The 27,507-nt window shown below is 39.5% G+C and overlaps 1 long non-coding RNA gene across 1 annotated transcript in view; it reads left to right on the forward strand.

The window, feature by feature from the left end:
* Positions 1-27,507, forward strand: part of LOC133258507 (uncharacterized) — a 222,690-nt gene that overhangs the window by 34,221 nt on the left and 160,962 nt on the right. The window contains exon 2 of the long non-coding RNA XR_009740057.1: positions 17,034-17,093. This is a non-coding gene — a long non-coding RNA (uncharacterized LOC133258507). The remainder of the gene's footprint in view (positions 1-17,033; positions 17,094-27,507) is intronic.

Here is a 27,507-nt window from a genome sequence, read left to right on the forward strand (position 1 = left end):
AGACAATTTCCTGGAAGCAGTGTCCAAGATGATTGGGGGTATAGGCAGTGAAATGAAATATAGGGTTATACATTAGAAGACTATATTAATAATTGTGATGCAAGATTAGGAGGACCTGAGTTAAGACTGTGATAAAATAGGCAGTGAGAAAGAGCAGGATTTGAAATACACTTAGGCATCAAAATAGACATATAAAAATGACATGTAAGAGGTGAGAGAGAGTGGAAAATTGAGCTTCATTTTCAGTATTCAAGGAAATCAACCCTGAATATTCATTGGAAGGACTGATGCTGAAGCTGAAGCTCCAATACTTTGGTCACTTGATGTGACAATCTGACTCACTGGAAAAGATCCTGATATTGGGAAAGATTGAGGGTAGGAGGAGAAGGGGTGACAGAGGATGACATGGTTGGGTGGCATCACCAACTCAATGGCCATGAATTTGAGCAAACTCTGGGATATAGTGAAGGACTGGGAAGGCTGGCATGCTGCAGTCCATGGGGTCACAAAGAGTTGGACATGACTGACTGAACAACAACAACTGCTATAACAACTTGAAAATCTCAGTGCACTTGACCCAATAAAGAGTTATTTTTTTGGCTGGTGGTGCAGTCCAGTACACATTGGTAGTGGTGAGTGGGAGTGTCACTGTTTGAAATTATTCCTTCGGGGAACAAAACACCTTCCATTTCTTGGCTCTGAAAGCCCCTAGGCTCTCAGAGTCCTCCCCTGATCCTCCATCCAGCTGGTTGACACAGAAGGAGAAATAATGTGGAGAACTGTGGGGAGCTTTTGAGAGTCCACTCATGGAGATTGTGTATATCACTTCTGTCACATTCATTGATCTGAACTTATTCACATGGCCATACCTAATGGCAAAGGAGCCTGGGAAATATGCACAGGCTCAAGAGTTGTGGCACATGGGCTTAGTTGCTGTGGGGCATGTGGGATCTTCTTGAACCAGGAAGATTGAACCCATGTCTCCTACACTGGCAGGTGGATTCTTTACCACTGAGCCACCAGGGAGACCACCAAAAGAATTTTAGAGCTCCCCAGGTGCCTCACTGATAAAGAGTCTGCCTGCCAAGCAGAAGAAACGTGCTCAATCCCTGGGTCGGGAAGACCACCTGGAAAAGGAAATGGCAACCCACTCCAGTATTCTTGCTTGGGAAATCCCAAGGACAGAGGAGCATGGCGGGTTACAGTCCATGGGATCACAAAGAGTCAGACACAACTTAATGACCTAAGCAGGAACAACTGGGAAATGAGCTATCTCTAGATGTCCAAAAGGAGGAGAAAATAAACTGCTGAAGACACAAGCACAGTCTGCCCTTCCAACCACCAAGTGCCTTTTTCGGTATTCCTTTCGCCAATAGTAGACATTCTTTTTGCAAGAGAAACAACCTAAGGTCCCATCTTGTCGTTCATCCTGCTCAGAGTGCAGAATCTCCAGAGTATTTTTAGTGAGAGATGTGGCTTCTCATAGTTTGGTGAGTTAAAGAGGAAACTAACTGACATTCTACCTGCTCTCCACCCATATACAATGGTGTGTGAGTTCTCAGTGCTTCAATCATGTCAGACTCTTTGTGACCCAATGGACAGTAGCCTGCCAGCCTCCTCTGTCCATGGGATTTCCCAGGAAAGAATACTGGACTGGATTGCCATTTCCTCCTCCAGAGGATCTTCCCTACCCAGGGTTTGAACCCACGTCTCCTGTATCTCCTGCATTGCAGGGGGATTCTTTACCCACTGAGCCACTAGGAAAGACTATACAATGGTGTAATAGAGACCCAATAAGTACAAACAAACACTTCCATTTAGAAGAAGGCAGAGTGAGTAGCAGTCAGTTACTGGTGAAATTCACTGGATAGACATCATGAAAGATGGTCCCTTATCTTGAAAGCAGGGGAAGTTTCTTGATTAGTCCCAATTCTGCTGTCTTGAAGAAACTCCCTGGTTCATGACCCCTAGTTCTGTTCCCTGGGAGATTGTCACTTGTCCATATCTTCCTTGACCACATCTGAAGTAGATGGTGGGGAGTTTGCCTTTCTTGAAGGATGCACAGCTTTCATACCCCATTCTTACTTGAAAGATATCTTAAGGTTCACTGAACACTTATGTGCATTATTACACCAGGTTCACAATTTCTTTGTCAGTTTAACTGTCTCAAAAATTAAGGCATACCTTGGAGATATTGTGGCTGTGGTTCCAGACCACTGCAGTAAAGTGGATATCACAATATAGGAAGTCACATGAAATTTTTGTTCTTCTAGTGTATAAAAGTTATGTACACCCATGGCTGATTCATGTCAATGTATGGCAAAAACCACCACAATATTGTAAAGTAATTAGCCTCCAATGAAATTAATTCATTTAATTAAAAAAAAGTTATGTTTACACTATGTACTAGAGTCTGTTGTGCAATAACATTATGTCTCAAAAATGTACCTACCTTAATTAACAAATTTTTTTTTGGTAAAAAATGCTAACCATCATTTGCGTCTTCAGCAAGTCCTAATCTTTTTGCTAGTAGAGGGACTTGCTTTGATGTTGATGACTGATGGTTGTTGCTGAAGTTTGGGGTGGCTGTGGCAGTTTCTAAAATAAGACAATGAAGTATACCACATCAACTGATGCCTCTTTTCACAGCTGATTTCTCTGTCACATGTAACACTGTTTGATAGTATCTCACCCGTAGTAAAACTTCTTTCAAGGTGAAAGTCAACCCTCTCAAATCCTGCCGCTGCTTCATCAACTCAGTTTATGTGATATTCTAAATCCTTTGTTGTCATTTCAACAATCTTCAGAGCCTCTTTATCAGGAGGAGATGCCATCTCAAACTTTGCTCATTCACAAGAAACAACCCTCCATCCATTAAAGTTTTATGATGAGATTACAGGAAGTAAGCCACATTTTCAGATCCCACTTCTAATTCTAGTTCTTTTGCTGTTTCTACCACATCTGAAGTTACTTTCTTCACTGAAGTCTTGAACCCCTCAAAGCATCCAGGAAAGTTGGAATCAACTTCTTACAAACTCCTATTCATGTTGATATTTTGACATCTTTTTATGAATCGTGAATATTCTTAATGGCATTTAGAGTGGTGAGTCCTTTTCAAAAGGTTTTCAATTTACTGTGCCCAGATTCATTAGAGGAATCACTATCTGTGGCATTTATAGTCTTACAAAATGTGTCTCTGAAATAATAAGACTTAAACATTGCAACTACTCCTTGATCCATGGGCTTCAGAATGGATGTCGTGTTAGCAGGTATGAAAACATGAATCTCCTTGTACATTTCCATCAGAGCTCTTGGGTGATAAGGTGCATTGTCAATGAACGGTAACATTTGAAAGAACTGTTTTAATAAGCAGGAGGTTTCAACAGTGGGTTTCAAACATTCAGGAAACCATGTTGTCAACAGCTGTGCTGTCATCCAGGCTTTATTGTTCCATTTATAGACCACAGGCAGAGTAGATTTAGCATATTTCTTAAGGGCTCTGAGATTTTTAGAATGGGAAATAAGCATTGGCTTCAACTTAAAGTCACCATCTGCATTAGTCTCTAACAAGAGTGTCAGCCTGCTGTTTGAAGCTTTGAAGCCAGGCTTTAACTTTTTCTCTCTAGCTATGGAAGTCCAAGATAGCATCTTCTACTATAAGGCTGTTTCATTGACATTGAAAATCTGTTGTTTAGGGTGGCCACCTTCACTAGTTATCTTAGGTAGATCTGGGTAACTTGCTGCAGCTTGTACATCAACTCTTCCTCTTCACCTTGCATTTTTCTATTATAGAGAGAGTTTCTTCCTTTTACACCTCATGCCCAACTTCTGTTAGCTTCAAACTTTTCTTCTGCAGCTCCCTCACCTCACTCAGTCTTCATAGAATTGAACAGAGTTAGGGCCTTGCACTGGATTAGACTTTGGCTTAACAGCCAGAATGTTGTGGCTGGTTTGATCTTCTATCCAGGCCACTAGAACTTTCTCCATATCAGCAATAAGGCTGTTTAGTTTTCTTATCATTCATGTGTTTGCTGGAGTAGCCCTTTTGATTCCCTTTGAGAACTTTTCCTTTGTATTCCCGACTCGGCTAACAGTTTGGAGAAAGAGGCCTAGCTATCAGCCTGTCTTGGCTTTGGACATGCTTTCCTTCCTAAGCTTAATCATTTGTAGCTTTAGATTTAAAGTCAGGGACAGTGTTCAAATTTCAAGCTTCACTTGAATGCTTGAGGACATTGAAGAGTTGTTAACTGGCCTAAATTCAGTATTGTTATGTCTCAGTGAGTAGGTATGTCCAAAAAGAGGGAGAGATAGAATGGCTAGTTGGTGGAGCAGCCGTAGTACAAGAACATTTATTAATTCAGTGTGCTGTCTTATATGAGCATGGTTTGTGGAGGGCCAAAAAAATTCTAATATTAATATTGAAGATTGCAGATCACCATAATAAATATAATAATAATGATAAGTTTGAAATACTGTAAGACCAACATGTGACACAGAGACAGAGAGCAAATACTATTAAAAAAATAACACGGAGAGACTAGCTTGTATAGTCAAAACTATGGTTTTTCCAGTAGTCAAGTACAGATGTGAGCGTTGAACCATAAAGAAGGCCGAGTGCTGATGAACTGTGGTGCTGGAGAAGACTCTTGAGATTCCCTTGGACAGCAAGGAGATTAAACCAGTCAGTCCTAAAAGAAATCAACCCTGACTATTCATTAGAAGGACTGATGCTGAAGTTCCAATACTTTGGCACCCTGATGTGAAGAGCTGACTCATTGGAAAAGACTGATGCTGTAAAGATTGAAGGCACGAAGAGAAGGGGGTGACAGAGGGTGAGATGGTTGGATGGCATCATTGACTCAATGGACATGAGTTTGAGCAAATTCTGGGAGACAGTGAAAGACTGGGAAGATTGGCATGCTGCAGTTCATGGGGTCGTGACTTAGTGACTGAACAACAAACATTTGCTTTTATTTTTCCTTAAAAATAATTTTCTCACTCCACTATTTCTCTTAATGTATTAGAAGCAACCTGAGGCTCTCTGCAACAATAAACATCAGGAATAGATTAGGGCCTTTATTCAATCTTTGCAACAAGGTTGATTGTTTTGTTTCACTGAGAAATTTTACTGAACAGTTTTTGCTGGAAGCTTTTCTCAGTGTTTTGTTACTAGATGTCCAGGAACAGTGAATGTTTCTAAACTTCTTTACTTTCTTCTTTTTAAGTTTTGCTTGAAATAAGGCAGTTTTTTTAAGGCTCATCTCCTTCTTGTACCTATATCTTGCCTAAGGCAGCCAGTAGTAACAAGTAACACAAAGCATTCATTCCTCTGCTTTCTAACTCCTGCTCCTAGATGTTTAGATTTTGTTGTTGTGTGGATAACAGGCAACTCTTTTATTAAATATTTCGCAGTTGTATAACATATATTGCCATCTTTTCAGAACTTGTGACAACTGCTTCTTTACTGCTTGGTTTCCAACTGGTAAGTCACTGCTGTGTGTTTTTGGTGTTGTTATCAGAATTCCTTACCAGAAGAAGCCAATTTATTGGGTTGGCCAAAAATTCATTTGAGTTTTTTCATAAGATGTTACAAAAAATTAGAGTGAAATTTTTGGCCAACTCAATAATTGGGAAGGTAAGCCTTTATAATTCGCCAAACCTCAATTCCTCAATATAATAAAGATGCATTTCTTTCTCATGTATCAGTTTGCTAAGGGTCTGTCCTAGGGGAAGATGTTATTCTATGTCATTCAGGGACCTCTGCTGCTTTCGTCTAGTGCCTCGTTCACCCTCAGTTCTGAGTCTTCCCCTGGGTTCTGTGCACGTCTGGCTGTCAGGCAAATGCACAGAGTGTGAAGGTTTAAGATCTGGAAGTAGCATATTTCATTTTAATCCACATTCTATTGGTAGGATCAGTAACATGGCCATACCTAACTGCAAAGGAGGCTGGGAAATATTTTCTATCCGAGTACACAGAGAAAAGGATTCATCATAATTGACCTGGTAGATGAATAGAGTGTACTGTTTACTTTGGTAAGAAACATTGTGTGCAGCAGGTTTTAGATATATATGTTCAGAGGAGGAGACTGAGTTAGGAACAGAAGGTTGTTTGATGTACACCTATTGATTTTGGAGATGTCTCATTCATGCAGTAGGAGAGTGCAGGAAATGATTGGAAACATTAATCTGGAGCTCTGATTAAAGGCATCATTTTTAGAAATAGGTTGGTGGTGATTTACATACAGATAACTAACTTACAAACTCAGCATAATTTTGTTGCTTTTACCAGAAAGATGTTGTGGAAAAACCTGTGTGAACTTTTTGGCTAAGCCAATACAGTTTCTGTTGATTCTCAATCTCCAATTTCTCTTACTCTCAGACTACTTCTCTGTCCCACCCCAAATTCTTTTTATCCCATTTTATGCTTTCTCTTTTTCTTTTTCCTTCTTTCACATTTTTACACATTTCACATTTTCCAGACATTCTTCCTATTTTTTTTTCTCACCTTCTCCTTTATCCTCTTCATTCTGCCAGCACCCCCTATTTCAAGTGTCTAAATCTTTATATTTTAACAATTAGAATTTTAAACAATAGAAGTTTTACATAAAGTATACCATTGTAAATAAATGCATTCATTTTAATAGTAGCCTAGAAAATCCATAGACATTGATTGCTACCACATGTATTTATATTTGAATTGGCAAAACTGAGATGGGTAGCAAAACTGGATTTCATTTTTCTAAACTTACAATACTGATATATTTCCAAGTTGGTGTCCAATACAGTTAATCTCCAGAGTTTTTCCAGTTTGCTCTAACTGCAGCAGATGTCTGTATATTCTCCTTATATCTCATTGCAACAGACATACAAGAAAGATGAATTTTGCATTTGGTTTTGTCTACTTAATAAGCAGTTACAGGAGTTATCATGGCTAGACTTATTATTAGAGTCATTAGAAGTGACTGAAAGAAAGACCTTTTAGTAAATTTTATGTAGTTGAGTGAACTACTGGCTCTGTGAAAGGAACACAAAAGGCAATTGGAATAGAAAAAACACAATGGTGTTTAAAGGGGTCACTAATGATGCTGCTTGGATAGTATCACCGACTTGATGGACAAGGGTTTGAGCAAACTCTGGGAGTGTGTGATGGACAGGGAAGCCTAGTGTGCTGCAGTCCATGGAGTCACAAAGAGTCAAACACGACTGAGCAACTGAAATGAACTGAATGATACCAAGGATTTATATTTAAAGGAGCTATGACATCTAATAAACATATGTGGAGTCCCTACTAGTAGTGAGGAAGGTATACTTCGGCTCACAAATGAAACGAAAAATTCTCCCAGTCAGAATATCATGCGTGAAGTCGACATGAGTCATCTGTGAATGTTGCCTCACCATCTGTGAAGAACCTGAGATGGAAGCCTGCAAATAGTCTAGTTTGGAGATGTTGTCAGAGGTCTATAGGTGTCTTCACATAAAATATTTTGGGGGTTCTTTTTCTCCTCCTCACTTCATGTTAAGGCCTTTGTGGTGTCACTTGGAAGGAGTCTAATCTAAAGACAGGACTTGCTTCACTCCATTGCTTTTCTGAAGGATCAGTGTAAAGAGAAGAGCCAAGTTAAAATCAGTGTTATTGATGCTTTTGAACTGTGGTGTTGGAGAAGACTCTTGAGAGTCCCTTGGACTGCCAGGAGATCTAACCAGTCCATCCTAAAGGAGATCAGTCCTGGGTGTTCATTGGAAGGACTGATGTTGAAGCTGAAACTCCAATACTTTGGCCACTTATTGCGAAGAGCTGACTCATTAGAAAAGACCCTGATGCTGGGAAAGATTGAGGGCAGGAGGAGAAGGGGATGACAGAGGATGAGATGGTTGGATGGCATCACTGACTCGATGACATGGGTTTGGGTGGACCCTGGAAGTTGGTGATGGACAGGGAGGCCTGGCGTGCTGCAGTTCATGGGGTCGCGAAGAGTCGGACGTGACTGAGAGACTGAATTGATTGACTGATTGAAAGGAGTGTTAAAGTTACTTGAACCGTTGTATGTGATCCTACTTCCAGCAGTAGGGATGGATTGTGTGTTCAGTTGCTCAACTGTGTCTGACTCTTTGCGACTTTACAGATTGTAGCCTGCCAGCCTCCTCTGTCCATAGACTTCTCCAGGCAAGAATACTGAAGTGAGTTGCCATTTCCTTCTCCAGGAGATCTTCTGACCTGGGGATCGAACCAGCATCTTCTGTGTCTCCTGCATTGGTAGGCTGATTCTTCGCCACCGAGCCACCTGGGAAACCCAGGGATGGATTACATAGTCTAAAAATCCTCATAGTGAAAACTAGGTAGGTGGTGTAAGCAACAACAACAGCTGCTGCTGCTGTCACTTCAGTCGTGTCCGACTCTGTGTGACCCCATGGACTGCAGCCCACCAGGCTTCTCCATCCATGGGAGTTTCCAGGCAAGAGTACTGGAGTGGGGTGCCATTGCCTTCTCCAACAACAGCAAAACCATTTCCCCCCCTAAATATTGTATTTATTTATTTGGCTGTGTGAGTTCTTAGTTGTGGCACATGGAATCTTTGTTTTGTCCATCATCAGGATCTTTTCTTGCAGAGCACAGACTCTCTAGTTGTGGCACTCAAGCTCAGTAGTTGTGGTGCTTGAGCTTAGTTTCTCCATGCATGTGGGATCTTAGTTCCCTGACCAGGTATCGAACCCATGGCCCCTGCACTGCAAGGTCTATTCTTAACCACTGAACCATAGGAAAGTACCTCCAAACCACTTTTAATGTATTGCTTACATCACAAAGAAGGAAGAGAACCTTTTAAGGAACAGAAAAAAGAGAAAAGAGTATAGCAAGCATATATTAACTAGCTGAAACAAGAGTGGTGGGTTAAAAGAATTTCAGACTACCTTGGCAGCAAAAGTCAAAGTCAAGGATTTTGATGGCAATGACAGATACTGGGAGAAACCAAGTGGATCTATAAGGAGAGCAGTCAAACTTAAGACCTTCCTAGAATCTTGGGCCCCTTGAAGGGACTATGCCTTCAGTGAAAATGTGGCCATAAAAATCTCTGCTTGCACAAAGCTGAAATTAAACTTATTTGTCCCTGTCTCTGTTTTTGGGCTTCCCAGGTGGCACTAGTGGTAAAGAACCCACCTGCCAATGCAGGAGATATAAGAGATGTGGGTTTGATCCCTGGGTTGGGAAGATCCCCTGGAGAAGGAAATGGCAATCCACTCCAGTTGTTGTGTCTGGAGAATCCTATGGACACAGGGGTCTGCTGCTGCTGCTGCTAAGTCACTTCAGTCGTGTCCAACTCTGTGCGACCCCATAGATGGCAGCCCACCAGGCTCCCCCATCCCTGGGATTCTCCAGGCAAGAATGCTGGAGTGGGTTGCCATTTCCTTCTCCAATGCATGAAAGTGAAAAGTGAAAGTGAAGTCGCTCAGTCGTGTCCGACTCTTAGCGACCCCATGGACTGCAGTCTACCAGGCTGCTCCGCCCATGGGATTTTCCAGGCAAGAGTACTGGAGTGGGTTGCCATTGCCTTCTCCACACAGGGATCTAGTGGGCTACAATCCATAGGGTCACAAAGAGTCAGACATGACTGAAATAACAGAATGAATGCATGCATCTACTCTTAAATGGGCCTGGAGTCTAACTTTATGTTACTAGTGTAATTCACAAAACCCAAGTTAATACACTAATTAAATGTCTTTCCAGAATACATAAGGTAATCTTATATCCTGTATAAGCAGACACAAGTCTCTTTTTAGAAAAGCATACTAGATCCAGAGTTCCACAGATTAAAATTTAAAAATCAAATCTATTACCCCTAGAAAAAAAAGGAAGAAACAAGTGATGAGAGTTAGGAAAAATAATAAATTTATGCCCTCAAGGGCTTCCTCTGGAGAGGAACCCACTAATATTGGCAACTCACTCCAATAATCTTGCCTGGAGAATCCCATGGAGAGAGGAACCTGGTGGGCTACAGTCCATGGGGTCGCAAATGGGGTCTAAACCAAGGACTTCAGATGCTGAAGTTATCTGAAATACAATATAATTATGTATAACATAATATATAAATAGAATATGAAGCTGAAAAAATAAGAAAAATACATTAAAATGTTAGGAAAAATACAGAAATAAAATGTGATCTTTGAAATTATGACACATTTCTACTCATGGTAATGGGTAACTAGATAATTTTACCAACTATTACTGTGAGTAAAGGAGCAAAAATAAGACTTTCTGTATTCTTAAGACTTCTTAATAGAAACTAGAGTATAAGAGGTGATGGTGATTTTTCCCATATGGATAGCGAGTTGGAAAGATTATCCTTTCTCCTTTGAATTACCTCGTCATGATGAAAAGCAATTGACCACATGACTGAGTTTATTGATGAACCCTCTGTTTTGCTTCCGTGATCTATTTTATTTATCCCATGTCATAGCTACTATCTTTATTATTGTAGTTTTATAGTTTTTCTTGAAATTAGGTAGCATAAATCCTTCAGCTTTGTTCTTCTTTTTAAAAATTAGTTTGAAAAGTAGTGAGATGGGGAAGCAGTCAGTATTTCCCCACTAATTATGATACTAACTATAGGCCTTCTGCAAAGGTCCTTTATCACATTGAGAAAGTTCCTATCTATTCTTAGGTTACTGAGACTTTTTGTCAAGAATGGATTTTTAATTATGTCAAATGCTTTCTCTGCATATATTCCAGATTGTATGTATGGTTTTCCTTGTCTGGTCTGTTGATATAATAAAATACAGTGATTGTATATTGAATGTTGAACCAACTTTGCATTACTATGTCATTGCAGTAACGACCCCCTTGGTCATGATGTATTATCCATTTTACATACTCAAAGGTTTCATTGCTAATATTTTGTTAAGGATATTCATATCTGTGTTTCTGAAGAATATTTGTCTGTACTTCTTCTTGAAATGTCTTTGTCAAGTTTTGATATAAGGTTTCAGGCTGGTCCAAACAACTGAAATATTTTCTTCTCTCTTTTCTGAAGGTGTTTGTGTAATATTATTTTTATATCTTCTTAGGTGTTTGATCAGAGAAGGCAATGGCACCCCACTCCAGTACTCTTGCCTGGAAAATCCCATGGACAGAGGAGCCTGGTGGGCTGCAGTCCATGGGGTCGCTAGGAGTTGGACACGACTGAGCGACTTCACTTTCACTTTTCACTTTCATGCATTGGAGAAGGAAATGGCAACCCACTCCAGTGTTCTTGCCTGGAGAATTCCAGGGACGGGGGAGCCTGGTGGGCTGCCATCTATGGGGTCGCATAGAGTCGGACACGAAGGAGCAACTGAACTGAACTGAACCTGGAATATTCAAACAGGAGCTGTCTGAAAAATTGGTCAATAGCTATTTAGCACATGGCACATATAACACATTGTGCTAATAGAAGTGAGTTTTGGGTTAGATGAAAACTAGATTGGATGTACTAAGTATTTATCACTTCAAATTGTATCTGCAAGTGTGAACAGTTCAGTCCTGTAATCAACAAAATATAGTATTTTTGGTACTTGTCATAGAATTTAACCTTGACCTTATGGCCAATAAAACATATTAAAAGTTTTACCGAGAGAAATTGTATTTATTTATTGCTTTTTAAAGAGTATGCTATTCATGCATACCTCACAGGTCATTTGAAAATAGACCAGGGACAGTATAGTGTTGTATTTACATGTATAGGTTCTGGGGTTGCATTGCCAAGATCTGAATATGAACTCTGCTGGTTTTTACCTATGTGATTTTAGGCAAAATACTTAAAAATTTTTTATACTTCTCTAATCTATAAAATGAAGATGAGAATAATACTTTTCATAGCATTGTTATATTCAATGTATGATGCATGATAAGTGCTGAGAAAATTTCTGACACATAGAAAATATTTAAAATGTCAGCTATTTTAACCAGAGACCTCAATTCCTGAGCCCAATTATGTTCTGATTTCATAGACCTGTGTTCCATTACACCATCACTTTGCAGGAAGGCTCACTAAAAGAAAGTGTTATAAACTTATTATGACGAGGTAATGACATTATCTCCATTTTATAGGTGAGGGAACAGATGCCTAGAGAGTTTTGTAGTTTGTCCAAGGCCATTTCTTCAGTAATAAGCACGTGTCCCCAGACTTGCATGATTCCAAGCCCTGCTGTTAGCGGCTCAGCCATGTTTTAGTTGGCCTAATCAACCTCAAGCAGGACCTAGCATAGACTGGCTTGTTAGGTAACTACAAGTAATCATTACCCTCCTTTTTGGGGTTCACATTTATTTCCATATGATGGGGGGATGAATTTAGCTCTTCTGCTCAAGGTTAAAACACAAATTTCATGGGGTTCTGATGAGCTAATGCCAGCACAAACTCACTTTGACAGGTGGAAATAAAATCAGTACTATTGTTATCACTGTCTTATGATTGCCCTGATAACTGATCATTGTTTAAGTAATGACACGGGTAGAATTGTGCGCATGGAAAACCCTATGCAAGGGCACTGAGTTTTTCTTCCTTGCATTCCAGTAGGATTTGCCCACATTCTCCCAGTCAGATAAGAATCTTATCTGTTTTAAGCATCTCCAGGGCTGGATGACCTACTGTCTGGTAGCCCAAGAGTTATGGGGTTTCCCATGTCGACTAAAAAAAGGCACAATGGAAAACTTGAGAGTTATGTTTTATTCTGTGGGCATTCTTAGAACTTCACACCTGGGAGACAGCATCGTAAATAACTCTGGGAAAACTGTTCTAGGGAGACAAGGAGGGGAGCCAGAATACATAGGAATTTATGCAACAAAGTGCAGGCAGTTGGAACATCAAAAGATTATTGTTAATTATAGAGAAAACTAGAAATCTCCAGTGAAAGAATTTAGTGCTTTTCTGTATATGGAAAGATTCAAGAGTTTGGGCTTATTGCAATAATTCTTTAGCTATCTGGAGCCAATATCCTGTATTTATTTATTTTTAAAAAAGTTTTTTAAAATTGAAGTATAGTTGATTTCAATGTGTTAATTTCTGCTGTACAGCAAAGTGACTCAGTTATACACACATATATTTTCTTTTCTATATTCTTTTCCATTATGGTTTATCTCAGGATATTGAATCAGAGAAGGCGTTGGCGACCCACTCCAGTACTCTTGCCTGGAAAATCCCATGGATGGAGGAGCCTGGTAGGCTGCAGTCCATGGGGTTGAGAAGGGTCGGACACGACTGAGTGACTTCACTTTCACTTTTCACTTTCATGCATTGGAGAAGGAAATGGCAACCCACTTCAGTGTTCTTGCCTGGAGAATCCCAGGGATGGGGGAGCCTGGTGGGCTGCCGTCTCTGGGGTCGCACAGAATCGGACATGACTGAAGTGACTTAGCAGCAGCAGCAGGATATTGAATATAGCTCTCTGTGCTATACAGTTCGTTGTTTATCCATTCTATATGGTGGCTGGGAGTTTGGTTTAGTAGCATCCTTGTTTTTTCATCCTGAGATTCCTCAGGCTGTACCATCTGGGGTGACTACTATCTGATGACTGCTAGATGGAGGGCATTCTTTGGTTTCCATCCTGAGTTCCCTCAGGGTTCACCATTGGGTGGCCATAATGTGATGATCAGGGCTTCCCTGATAGCTCAGTTAGTAAAAGAATCCACCTGCAATGCAGGAGACTCCCATTCAATTCCTGGGTCAGGAAGATCCACTGGAGAAGGGATAGGCTACCCACTCCAGTATGCTTATGTTTCCCACTGTGGCTCAGCTGGTAAAGAATCTGCCTGCAATGTGGGAGACCTGGGTTCAATCCCTGGGTTGGGAAGATACCTTAAAGAAGGGAAAGGCTACCCACTCCAGTATTCTGGCTTAGAGAATTTCAAGGACTGTATAGTCCATGAGGTTGCAGAGTTGGACATGACTGAGTGAGTTTCACTTTTACTAATGTAATGACCAATGACTGCAATGTCCTTAAGTTACTAATATGGCAGGTGATATTTTATGTCTCACTTGGATAGGACTTTTATTGTTAAAACTGGGGAAGTCTTGATTGAACTGGAATAAGTTGGTCACCCTGTTGATGAATCCTAACCTATCATAACTGGCTTTTGTCTTCCATCTTTGCTCTATATCATGGGTTGTTGTCATTAACTAGCCAAGTCGTGCCCGACTCTTTGCAACCCCGTGGACTGCAGCACACAAGGATTTCCTGTCCTTCAGTATCTCCCAGAGTTTGCCCAAACTCATGTCCATTGAGTTGGGGATGCCATCCAACCATCTGTTGATCCCTTCTCCTCTTGCCCTCAACCTTCCCCAGTTTCTGGGTCTTTTCCAAAGAGTCACTTCTTCACATCAGGTGGTCAAAATATGGAGCTTCAACTTCAGCATCAATCCTTCCAATGAATATTCAGGATTGATTTCCTTTAGGATTGACTGGTTTGATCTCCTTGCTGTCGAAGGGACTCTCAAGAGTCTTCTCCAGCACCACAGTTCGAAAACATCAGTTCATTGGTGCTCAGCATTCTTTATGGTCCAACTCTCACATATGTACATGACTACTGGAAAAGCCATATCTTTCACTATACAGACCTTTGTTGGCAAAGTGATGTATCTGCTTTTTCATATTCTGTCTAGGTTTGTCATAGCTTTTCTTCTGGGTAAAGGCAGAAACAGTCAGTTACCGTTTTTAGGAAATAGTGATCCTTATCCTTCCTTACAGAGAAGGCAATGGCACCCCACTCCAGTACTCTTGCCTGGAAAATCCCATGGACGGAGGAGCCTGGTGGGCTGCAGTCCATGGGGTTGCTAAAAGTCAGACACGACTGAGAGACTTCACTTTCACTTTTTACTTTCATACATTGGAGAAGGAAATGGCAACCCACTCCAGTGTTCTTGCCTGGAGAATCCCAGGGACGGGGGAGCCTGGTGGGCTGCAGTCCATGGGGTTGCTAGAGTCGGACACGACTGAAGCGACTTAGCAGCAGCAGTAGCAGTAATCCTTCCTTTAAGACTGTTATTATGTTCTTTCGGAGAAGGCAATGGCACCCCACTCCAGTATAGCCTGGTGGGCTGCCGTCGATGGGGTTGCACAGAGTCGGACACGACTGAAGTGACTTAGCAGCAGCAGCAGCAGCAGCAGCAGCAGTATGTTCTTTACATTTTTACTCCTAGGTTAACCAACAGGTTTTTACAAAGGACTCACTTCACCTTATATGTTTTACTCACTGCTCGAGCAAAACGGGATGCAAAATCCCTGCCCTGAGGAAACAGGGGAAAAGCTGGCTCTTTCTGTCTTTGTCTGTTTTCCAACCCTTCAATTATCTGTATTGATTTGCTTTGAATATTCTGCAAATTCACCATGCCTTTTTATAATTGGTGGGATCAGAAATGTGTGAAATACTTAACTGTTAGGTGACCTTCCATGTTGCATAGAGGAAGATCCCATAGGGGCTCTGAGGACCCTACTTCTATTTTTATACGCACCTGTCTTGTCTGCTTTGAAACTATTTTAAGCCATGACCATACTGTGTACTGATGCTGAAGCTGAAGCTCCAATGCTTTGGCCACCTAATGTGAAGAAGTCACTCATTGGAAAAGACCCTGATGCTGGAAAAGACTGAGGGCAGGAAGAGAAGGGGGCAGCAGAGGATGAGATGGTTGGATAGCATCACCCATTCAATGGACATGAGTTTGAGCAAACTTCAGGAAATGGTGCAGGACAAGGTAGCCTGGTGTGCTGCAGTCCATGGGGTCGTAAGAGTTAGGCTTGACTGAGTGACTGAATAGGAACAATACTGTAGGAGATTCTGGTGAATCCTGAAGCTCTTATGCCACTGGCAGTGGAGCTAATCTGTACCCAAGATGGAAATCTTTATCACAAGGAGCAGAATTGTCTGTAAACTGCTCTGCTTTGTATTAATCTCAGTGGTTTGAAGTATAAAAATCATACTTGATCGGGTGTTTACAAATAGTTTTTAAAAAATGAACTGCACATATTCTATAATACTAAACTCTCTCCAATTTGCCATCTGCCTTTTATTAAATTGCATTTGGATTACTTTCTCTAGGAAAAAAAAATTCTGCCCTTACCAATTACCCTCCTATACATGTCAGTTTAGGAATTCAGCCCGTGTCATAGTGACCTTATTCCTTGATTTGAATCTGTTTACCATTTAAACACACAAAAATATATCCTTGAAACAGGTGTTTAAAAATATCTGGGGAACTCCAACAGCCTACAAAGAAATGAGTTCACTTTGTGCTTCTATCTTGGGCCCTGGAAATACTTAACCATTAAGCATTTTGTTTTTGAAATACAGTATCATTTATGGTCTAGACACCACAGGCAGCTGTTCAAATTCAATTCAGTTGGGCCTTGTTTCTGCCGTATTCATTTAGCATGTCTAGCTAAATCTCTGAGTAATCTTGGCTGAGTATTTAAACAGGGATTAGAAAATACCAATTGTTGATTTTTCTTTTCTTCTAAGTACGTGGTAATGAGAAATTGTCTATAAAGTTTGGTTATTAGCTTTAAGCAAATAACTCTCAATTGTTCTTTAATTTGTTCCTCTTTATTTGGCAGCCAGTCAGTATGGCCAAAAATTTAGGGAAAACTAATAATAAATGAATTAAATAGAAGCTTACCTTTACATAGAATCTCTTTTAAAAACAAAGGCTTAGATTTCTCTCCTCCCCACTGACAGCATTGTAGGTAGCCACATGGGAAACTATAGCTGCCTTCATGCTTGAGAAAACTATAACTTTAACATTTAACTATAGACGCATATTTAAAAAAACCATGTATTTTCTACTCATTGATATATATATATGTGTGTGTAAATTTCGTTAGGCCTGGCAATATCATTAAAGTCTAGAAGTTTTCTTTTAACTATGGGTCCCTAGTTAATGCATCAAAAGAATGGTAAACGTTTGGATATGTTGCTTTGGCATATAGCCATGAAAGTTACTGAGTGGTGTCATATCTAAGAACGGTTTTTAGATTTAAAAAAAGTGTTTATTTTATGTATTTGTCTGCGTCAGGTCCTGACTGTGGCACGTGGACTCTTCACTGTGGCACGATGGCTTCTCTAGTTGTGGCACGTAAGCTCCAGAGTTGCAGAGCACGGGCTTACTTGCACTGCAGCATGTGGGATTTTATTAATAGTTCCCTGACCAGGGATTGAACCTGCATCCCCTGCATTGGAAGGCAGATTGGTAACCAACGGACCACCTGGGAAGTCCCCGAACTGTTTGTAGATTAATTGACACTTGTTTCTAATGCATTGAGAAGCATAAAATTATATATGTATTATAATAAGGCTGCTTCATGTGTTTGGATTGAGGCTGGTAGCTGCCACTTTTCTGTTAGAGTTGATATAAGAGAGAGACGAGAGGCACTTTATTGCTTTGCAGTGCTATCCTGTGTTTTGTTTTTATTTTGAAATAAGTGTTTTTACTTGGAATTAGGCAAGCATAGCCATTTCATGTCTCCTGTGCATTGAGGGCCAAATTCCTTACCTCCGATGTCATTAGCTTCTCCCCTGTGATTTTTGCTCCTTATTGGGGAAAAGCAAGGAATTAATTCTGACTACTACAGTTGGTTCCACACATTTGCACTAATGCTCCCATTTGTTGTTTTGAAATGTCATATCTTTCATGAAGTACAATTCACCTTTGGATTGTTGAGTCCTGTGAATTTTGACAAAGACATACAACCGTGTAAACACTACCACCACCAAGATACACAACAGTTCCATTAACCTCCTGAAAGCGTTAGTCGTTCAGTTGTGTCCGATTCTTTGTGATGCCATGGACTGTAACCCACCAGGCTCCTCTGTCCATGGGAATTTTCAGACAAGAATACTGGCGTGGATTGCCATTCCTTTCTCCAGAGGATCTTTCTGACCCAAGGCTTGAACCCTGGTCTCCTGCATTGCGGGCAGACTCTTTGCTGTCTGAGCCACCAGGGAAGCCCACCATTAACCTCCTAGTTGTTTTTCAAGTGTAAATTGAAAGAAGTTCAGTGCTTTATACATTGAGATCAGATACATTCGTGCCAACTGGGTTAGGTACACAAACAAGTATAAAGAATCCCAAGGGACTAATCTACCTATTTTTCTAGTTATTCTGATCATATTGCTATAATGATGATGATGGTTATAAACCACTAATTATGTGCCACATCCCATGTTAAGAACTTTATATGCATTTTGCCTTCAATTTTATCAGTAATCTAATAGCCTTCACATACATTTTATAGATGAAAAATCTCAATCATAGGGAGCTTAAGTAACATTCCCTCCATAACATGGCCAGAAGGTGATAGAGGTGGGTTTGCACCCATATCTGATTATAAGGTATATGCTCTAAACCAGGACTTTTCTACCTGGCTTTCAGTAGTGTCAATGATATTTAAAGGACCTGATATTTCCTTGCTGTTCCTGATCCAGTCCTCATGAACAGTTGATAAAACACTGAATCATAATGAAATTAATAGGTTAATTCATTGGTTTAATGTATTTATTGGATGCTTAGTATATATAGTATAGAGCAGTGAATGAAAGAGACAGAAAGCACTACCCACTTGGAACTTTATTCTAGACAATAAACAACATAAATGAGTACAATATCAGGCAAGTATGTGGAATATGGAGAAAAGGAAAGCAGAGAAGGGGGATAAGGAGTATGGGGGCATGTATCCATTTGGGGGCTTCTCTAGTGGCTCAGTGATAAAGAATCTGCTTATAATGCAGGAGCCACATGAGACTTGGGTTTGATCCCTGGGTTGGGAAGATCCCCCGGAGGAGGGCATGGCAATCCACTCCAGTATTCTTGCCTGGAGAATCCCTATGGACAGAGGAGTCTGGCGGGCTATAGTCCATGGGGTCGCAAAAGAGTTGGACATGGCTGAAGAGACTTAGCACATGCACATGTCCATTTTTATCATGTTGGTCACTGAGGAGCTGACATCTGAGTAGATACTTGAAGGAGGAGGAGGGAGTCAACCCTTTGGACATCTAGGAGAAAAATGTTCCCCCAGGTGGAGGAAATGGCAAATCTAAACACCCTGAGCGCACCTGACTTTCCCAAAGAACAAGACCCTTGTCCTAGAATGCAGAGTAGCACAGAGCTCTCGGGCAAGAGTTTTCAGTCACTGTAGCTATTCTTTTGAAAATTGATTAAAAGTGGGCAGAGTAGAAGCAGGAAGACCAGTTGGAAGGCTTTTTGAGACAACCTAGGTGAGAGATGATGGTGGCTCAGATCAGGTGTCAGCAGAGGAAGTGGTATGGTAGGAAGTGTCAGAAGTTTGGATATATTCTGAAAGTAGAATCCTCATCATCTGCTGAGGGCTTGGGTGTGGGTTGTGAGATGAGTCGAGAAATTGGTGCTGAATCCAAGGCTTTTGGTCTGTGCCCCAAGTTTAACAGATTGTGTGAGTTTGAATTTTAGGAAAAACATGCACACTGCATATGCTTTAGCAATACCTAAATGGAACAGAAAATTTGAAATTGCATTTTATCAGCACAGCTTTAAAATATTTAAGATTTGAAACAATCCTCAAAACTGACATCTATATTATTAATCTAGAATAAATAAAACTATCACTTAATGCCACTTTTCTGGATATTAATTTTTAGAAAACACATTAAAAAAGAACTTTTCCTCTTTTCATTTAGGTAATATAGATTGCAAGCTCAAAAAAACATATGCACAAAGAAATAAAAACCTTTTGATGCTTTTGACAAATTTTTCCTTTAGACTCTCTAACACACAAACATATGTTTTTCTTGGTCAAGGCTGACTACTTATTTAATGGTTTAATTTCTCAAACATACGGTATTTTTCAGGGGTTCAGATATAAAAAGTTTATTCTTTTGACCAAGTCAAAAGACAAGACAAACAATTTAGAGAGCTTCATCAAATTATAAGCACTTGGAATTGATAATATATACAAACTTGACCCTCTGGTTTCAAAGCAAATGAAATTAAATAATGGAAATTGAGTAATCACTCATTTAACTTTTTGAGAAATAAGGACTTTTACATGTGAACTTTCTCTCAAAGTTTTACCATCCCCATCACACTGTAGGATTATTTTGATAATGTGTTCATGACTTTTCTTATCTCTTATAACTCTTCTACTAAGTTGCTCTAAGGTCTGCTGTAGTCTTCCTAAAACATTACTCACTAAGTGCTCTCCCCATCCTTTCAGAACCAAGATTCCAGGCCAAATTCATTAGCTTAGTATTCGCAATCATACATTAGTTTGATTCATCCATTTTCTCTGTCCCACCTATTTTCTCTACTTACCATCGGCTTTAGTTAAGACAGTCTCACTATGTCTGCTTCATATACACGCACCATGGCTCTCTCTCCTTTCTCAATGTTCTTTGGCACTGTCTTCACTAAACTACTCAACGAACACGTACTACAGATATTTTTAAACACTCACCAGGTGCAAGGAACTATATGAGTGTCTATATTACCTGTGCGTCTCTTTGCAGGCTTTGTTGCTGGAATCTCTCTTATCATCTCCTCTGCTCCATCGTGATTCCCTCACTAAAACCACCTCCCCTTCAAGGAGAGTGAATGAGTCTATGGTCAAAACTGCACCTGTTGCAGCTACTACATTTATTATGATCTTTCCCAGCCCCCTAGACTTATGAATGAAAAGTCAGGTCTTTGTTAGCTAGATATAATAACAATAATAATAATAATTTAGTAGCACATATTTATTGAACACTGCTTATGTGCCAAGTCTTATTCTAAGCACTGTACATATATTAACCCATTGAATGCTAATGACGTGATAAACAAAGCTGATTGGGGCAAACTACTTGTTTAACCCAGTCTATAGGTGGATGCCATGGGAACTGAATGGTTTATAAGCAATATTGCTAAAGTGACCTTAGCTGTCTGCTGTGTCAGCCAAATTTCATCAGCATGTCTTTAATGCCTTCATCTACAGCAGTTAAAACTGTTGAATAGGACAAGTCCTAGAAATAAGTCTAGTGGTAAACCTCCAGAGACTTCTCTTCAGTTGTTCAAAGTCCACCAATTAATTCTTGGTAGAGTTAATCTTTTGGCCATTGAAGATTTTCTAAGTATGCATATTAGTTTGGGTTCTCCAAAGAAATTAGGTCTATATCTACATTAATATCTCTATCTATCTATATCTATACCTATATCAGGAGACTTATAAGAATTGGCTCATGTGCTAGAAGCATTTCTCTGAACATCTTCTGGATGTAGATTTGGGATTGGACAGGTTTAAAGGATTGCTAGGAGAGATACCAACAATACTGAGACATAACATTACATAGCATACCAGTCAGTTCTTAGTTGCAAACTGAAATGTTTATTAAAGAGATTGGGTAGCTCAAAGATTGATTGGAAAGGCCACAGAACCATTCATGACAACCCCTCTGATGGTCAGAAGTGACAGTTTGCGCTGCATCAGGATTTCAGCTCATAGCTTTGCTCCTGTAGGCACTGCCAGGAAGGAGAACGTGAACTCCCACACCTTTGTCCTCTTGTGCCCCAGGTCTGAAATCCAAGTCTGGTTCTCTGACTGGCTTAGTCAAGGTTACAGGCCACACCCTGGGTGCAAGAGAGAAGGAGGTTTGGGAAATAAGTATTCAATTTATTCTGCTCCTTGTAGTCTTGGATCTCAGTCAAGACTTAGGAAGTGGGGCATTCTCCAAACCTATAAAGGATGTCAGATTCATGTTTTACATGACAGATGTGCTCTATAGACAGTGATGCAGAAGAAAACAAAGAAATCCCAGCTACAACATTTCATCCGTCTGGGATCATCTATGTAAATGAAAGCAGCCAGGTCATAAAACTTAATATCCTTTGAACTTATCATTGAGATGGATTACCATCCCCAATGTGCAAATCCAGAATGTGAGAAATGGAAAGTTTTAAGTTATTTGTCTGAAGGCACATACTCACAAGACATCCGAGCTAGGATGTGAACTTGTCTTTGTTCAAAAAATCTGTGATCTCTCCATTATCCTATCCTGAGGGTTTTTCTTTTTTTTATATATACATAGGCAGATATTTATTATATATATATTGGTGAATAATCTAGCAGCTTTGAAATCTAAAATGAACTAGTAGTTTCATTAAAATAATCTCAATTCTGCCCACAGCTTTTACAGATATCATTGGGCTTATTTATGGGATTTTGGGAAAATTGAGATTCAGTGATAAATTACTCATTTATGGGCACATAGTAAGTAAAAGATACAGAATATAATTTTATGTTTTTGCGGTTTTTAAAATTAAAGTAGTACCTTAAATTTTTTCCCCTGATAAATTATAATTATATATTGAAGTGCTGTTTCATCTTAAAAGAAATCTGTGCCGTAATTTCTTCTAAAATTATTTTGCTCATATATTTTCAGCCTTAAATATTTTGATATTTAGTTATGTATGAAATTTGAAAAATATTTAGAATGAGGGTAATTTCTAAGCTCTCCTAGAAGTATAAGTTTATTATTATTTTTATTTAATTGCAAAAACAATAAGTTCATGGAACAAAAAGGTAAGACAAAGTAGAACTATGTAAAATATTGAAAATTCCTGCTTTATTTAGAGATAACCACTTAAAATCATTCTGGTTTCAGCACTTCAAGGATTGTTTGATATCTTTAATAATGTGTTTATATAGGCATCATTTCTTGATTTGTCAGCTTTAGACAGAATTTAATTAATTAATGAATTTAATGAATTTAATTAATTTCCTTTATGAAATAAGAATTTAGCTAATTATAGTTTCTCTTACCTTTTCCTCTTCACTATATTTTTGTTATATTTGATATACTATTAATTTAATTTATTAAATTTCCTTTATAATTTAACATAATCTCTTAGGCTTCTACTTCTTAATCTGTCAATTTCAGACAATTTTCTTGTTTTCTTTCTTTTCCTGCCTTTTCAGATTTATACATTTCCCAGCTGTATTTTTTTACATTGCTAAAGTTTATGAATGTTGTATTTTGCTTTGGAAGTATTATTTAGTCTTCTGTGCTTTGGCTATATATATATATTTATAAATTTGTTTATTTTTAATTGGATTTTAATTGGCTTTACAATATTGTATAAATACTGCAATGCATCAACATGAAGCAGCCACAGGTATACACATGTTCCCTCCCTCTTGAGCCTCCCTCCCACCTCCCACCTCCCACCCCATCCCGCCCCTCTGCACTGCCACAGAGCACCAGATTTGAGCTCCCTGCATCAAAACAGAAAGTTCCCACTGGTTATCTATTTTACATATGGTAATGTACATGTTTCAGTGCTATTCTCCCAATTCATCCCATTCTCTCCCACTGTGTCTGCAAGTCTGTTCACTGTGTCTGTGTTTCAGTTGCTTCCCTGCATATATGCTGGACAGTGGGTGGAGAAAAGGGAACCTTCTTGGACTGTTGGTGACTATAGGTATATTTTTAAAATTGAAAAACAATAAATATTCGCTACTGTTATTCATAGCCAGACTATAAGAAAGAAATTATTTGTCCGAAAATTGTGCCACTCAAGGGAGTGTTAGAGTCAATGTCAAATGGCTTCTCTCCTACTTTATTAGATGCTCAGCATCATTTTACAATTAGTTATCGATTCTACTCTTCATGTGGGGCTTCCCTGGTGGCTCAGCAGTAAACAATCTGCCTGCAATGCAGGAGACACGAGTTCAGTCACTAGGTCGGGAAGATCCCCTGGAGAAGGAAGTGACAACTCACTCCAGTCTTCTTGCCTGGGAAATCACGTGGACAACAACAAATCACGTGGGGTTGCAAAGAGTCAGATACGACTTAGCAACCAAACAACAACACATTTCAAAAATGCTTTAGGTGGAGACCAAGATACTTATTTTAGCTATTTTATTTTTCCTCCTCTGGAGCTTTCTGGTTGTTTTTTCCTTATTAAGAGGAGAGAAGTATACTTTTACCTTATTACTAAGGTAACTCACCCTTTTCTTCATCATATTCATTATTTGAATGAATTGATTTTCCTTCTTGGATTTCACTGATTTGCGGTTGGGGTTAAAGCAACAGTAGACAGCTTTTCCTATCTCACGTGTCAGAATGAGAGGGACCATACTCCCAGGGGATGCCCTTCACACCATCACTCCCCTGGAAGATGATGTATTTTCTTTAGTAAATCCTCCTCTGCTTTTGTCCCAGTGCAAACCCTCCTGCTGCCAGGGTCCTGTTTGGGTAGAGAGGGTGGAAGGAGATGTGGCCCAGAGGTTAATGTACTGTCCTCTTATCAATAAATTGATTACTGGATTGCCACCCATTCCTACTTTCTAAATAAATCTGTTATGACTGTACTTACGGTCAAGAGGAAAGAGTCTCACATTTGCTGGGTCTTTTCCCAGGCTGAGGACTCTGGGGTTGACTTTCTTCCACCATGGCTACCTGGAAGTAAGATTCACACAAGTGCTCGCTCCTCTGGTACTCCATCAGGTCTCTGGCATTCTGATTGGCTCCCCCACCCCACCTCTCAGCACTGTTAAGAACTATTCCCTATTATACATCTTTACTTATATTTCACTGGGATTTTGAGAAAATGGTCAACTTATGTACTTGGTTTATTATCTTGAAGCAAAACCTCCCTATTCATATATTTTTTTAAGTTACAAGTACGGCCTACTGCTTGGAGGTTCAATAAAAAGTTACATTATAGTTATTATACTTTGAATATGGATTCAGGAATTAGTGGAATTTATAAAAGGTTTCATTTAGCCAAAAGGTAAACCACTATAGTATTAAAAAGTATAGTTTCATTTACCTGAAATATTTGCTCATCTAGATACCTTATTCTTCAAAGATTCTTGCTACTTGTAGCATCACAGGATTTTATTATATTATTATGACTTTTTTCTCTTCTTTTAAAAAAATTATTACTGGAGTATAGTTGATTTACAGTGTTGTGTCAGTTTTGGTGTACAGCAAGGCGAATCAGTTAGACACATACATATATTATCCACTTTTTCATACATGCATATCAGTAATCTCAGATATGAAGATAACACCACCCTTATGGCAGAAAACAAAGAGGAACTAAGGAGCCTCTTGATAAACGAGAAAAAGGAGAGTGAAAAAGCTGGCTTAAGACTCAATATTCCAAAACACTAAGATCATGGCATCTGGTCCTATTGGTTCATGGCAAATAGATGGGGAAACAATGGACACAGTGATGGACATTTTTTTCTTGGGCTCCAAAATCACTGCAGATGGTGACTGCAGCCATGAAATTAAAAGATGTTTGCTCCTTGGAATAAAAGCTATGACCAACCTAGACAGCATATTAAAAAGCAGAGACTTTACCTTGCCAATAATGGTCTGTATAGTCAAAGCTGGTTTTTCCAGTAGTTATGTACAGATGTGAGAGTTGAACCATAAAGAAGGCTGAGCACCAAAGAATTGATGCTTTTCAACTGTGGTGCTGGAGAAGATTTGTGAGAGTCCCTTGGATAGCAAGAATATCCAGTCAGTCAATCCTAAAGGAAATGAGTCCTGAATATTCATTGGAAGGACTGAGGCTGAAGCTGGAGCTCTGTACTTTGGCCGCCTGATGTCAAGAGCTGATTCATTAGAAAAGACCCTGATGCTGCGCAAGATTGAAGGCAGAAGAAGGGGATGGCAGGGGATGAGATGGTTGGATGGCATCACCAACTCAACGGACATGAGTTTGAGCAAACTCTGGAATTGTGAAGGACAGGGAAGCTTGGTGTACTGCAGTCCATGGAGTGCAGATGGCATTATTTTGTTCTTTCTTGTGGCTGAGTAATATTCCATTGTATATATGTACCATATCTTCTTTATCCATTCCTCTGTGTGGATCACAACGAATTGTGGAAAATTCTTAAAGACATGGAAATACCAGACCCCCTGACCTGCCTCCTGAGAAATCTGTATGCAGATCAAGAAGCAACAGTTAGAACTGGACATGGAACAACAGACTGGTTCCAAATTAAGAAGGGATTATGTCAAGGCTGTATATTGTCACCCTGCTTATTTAACTTATATGCAGAGTACATCATGAGAAATGCGGGGCTGGAGGAAGCATGGGCTGGAATTAAGATTGCCAGGAGAAATATTAATAACCTCAGATACACAAATGACACCACCCTTACATCAGAAAGTGAAGAGGAACTGTTGAAGAAGAACTGAAGAGCCTTGTGATGAAAGTGAAAGAGGAGAGTGAAAAAGTTGGCTTAAATCTCAACATTCAGAAAACTAAGATCCTGGCATCTGGTCCCATCACTTCATGGTAAATAGATGGGGAAACAGTGGAAACAGTGACAGACTTTTTTGGGGGCTCCAAAATCACTGCAGGTGGTGATTGTAGCCATGAAATTAAAAGATGCTTGCTCCTTGGATGAAAAGTTAAGACCAACCTAGACAGTATATTAAAAAGCAGAGATATTACTTTGCCAACAAAGGTCCATCTAGTCAAAGCTATGGTTTTTCCAGTAGTCATGTATGGATGTGAGAGTTGAACTATAAAGAAAGCTGAGTGCCGAAGAATTGATGCTTTTGAACTGTGGTGTTGGAGAAGACTCTTGAGAGTCCCTTGGACTGCAAGGAGATCCAACTAGTCCATTCAAAAGGAGATCAGTTCTAGGTGTTCATTGGAAGGAGTGATGTTGAAGCTGAAACTCCAATACTTTGGCCACCTGATGAGAAGAGCTGACTCATTTGAAAAGACTCTGATGCTGGGAAAGATTGAAGGCAGGAGGAGAAAGGGACGACAGAGGATGAGATGGTTGGATGCCGTAACCGACTCAATGGACATGAGTTTGAGTAAGCTCCAGGAGTTGGTGGTCGACAGCAAAGCCTGGTGTGCTGCAGTCCATGGGGTCACAAAGAGTTGGACACGACTGAGCGACTGAACTGAACTGAACTGAGTAGGTGCAGACCATATTTTCTGACCATGAATTAGAATTCAAACTCTTGAAAGCCAAGATGAACACATATAACCCCATTGGAAAATTTGAAATTTCAGTTGACAAAGTTGCCTGTTTGCTTTTCAATTATTTCTCCAGTTGTTTCTGGTGTGCAAAATACCACCTTATATTTCCTTACAAACTCACCTTGTGTTTTAAAGGATGTAGGTGTTTTTTTAGCCAGAATTTCTAGATATTTTTCTATGGGGAATTTTGTCATGCCATTTTACAGATTGTCTTTTCTGTCATTTTTCAGGAAAAGCAAGCATAAAATTTAGTTATTAAAAATTACATGAAAGCCATAATTTTAAGAGTAATGTTCCAACTCAAAAAAAATTAACTTTGTCATCTTAGCATATTCTCTTTTCTTTGAATTAAAATTACATTTTCTGAAGAAGAATTAAACAGTAGGATATCAGAGTTGAAATCATGACAATTTTAGCAGCTTTAATTGTGTTGAATTCTTGACAAAATGTCAGTAGTTATTTCAACTGTGAGTCATTTAATCAATACCTTTCCATGTGGAAGACAACCTCAGTAAAAATGGCA

Source organism: Bos javanicus, chromosome 12, assembly GCF_032452875.1.
Source record: "Bos javanicus breed banteng chromosome 12, ARS-OSU_banteng_1.0, whole genome shotgun sequence".
NCBI lineage: Eukaryota > Metazoa > Chordata > Mammalia > Artiodactyla > Bovidae > Bos > Bos javanicus.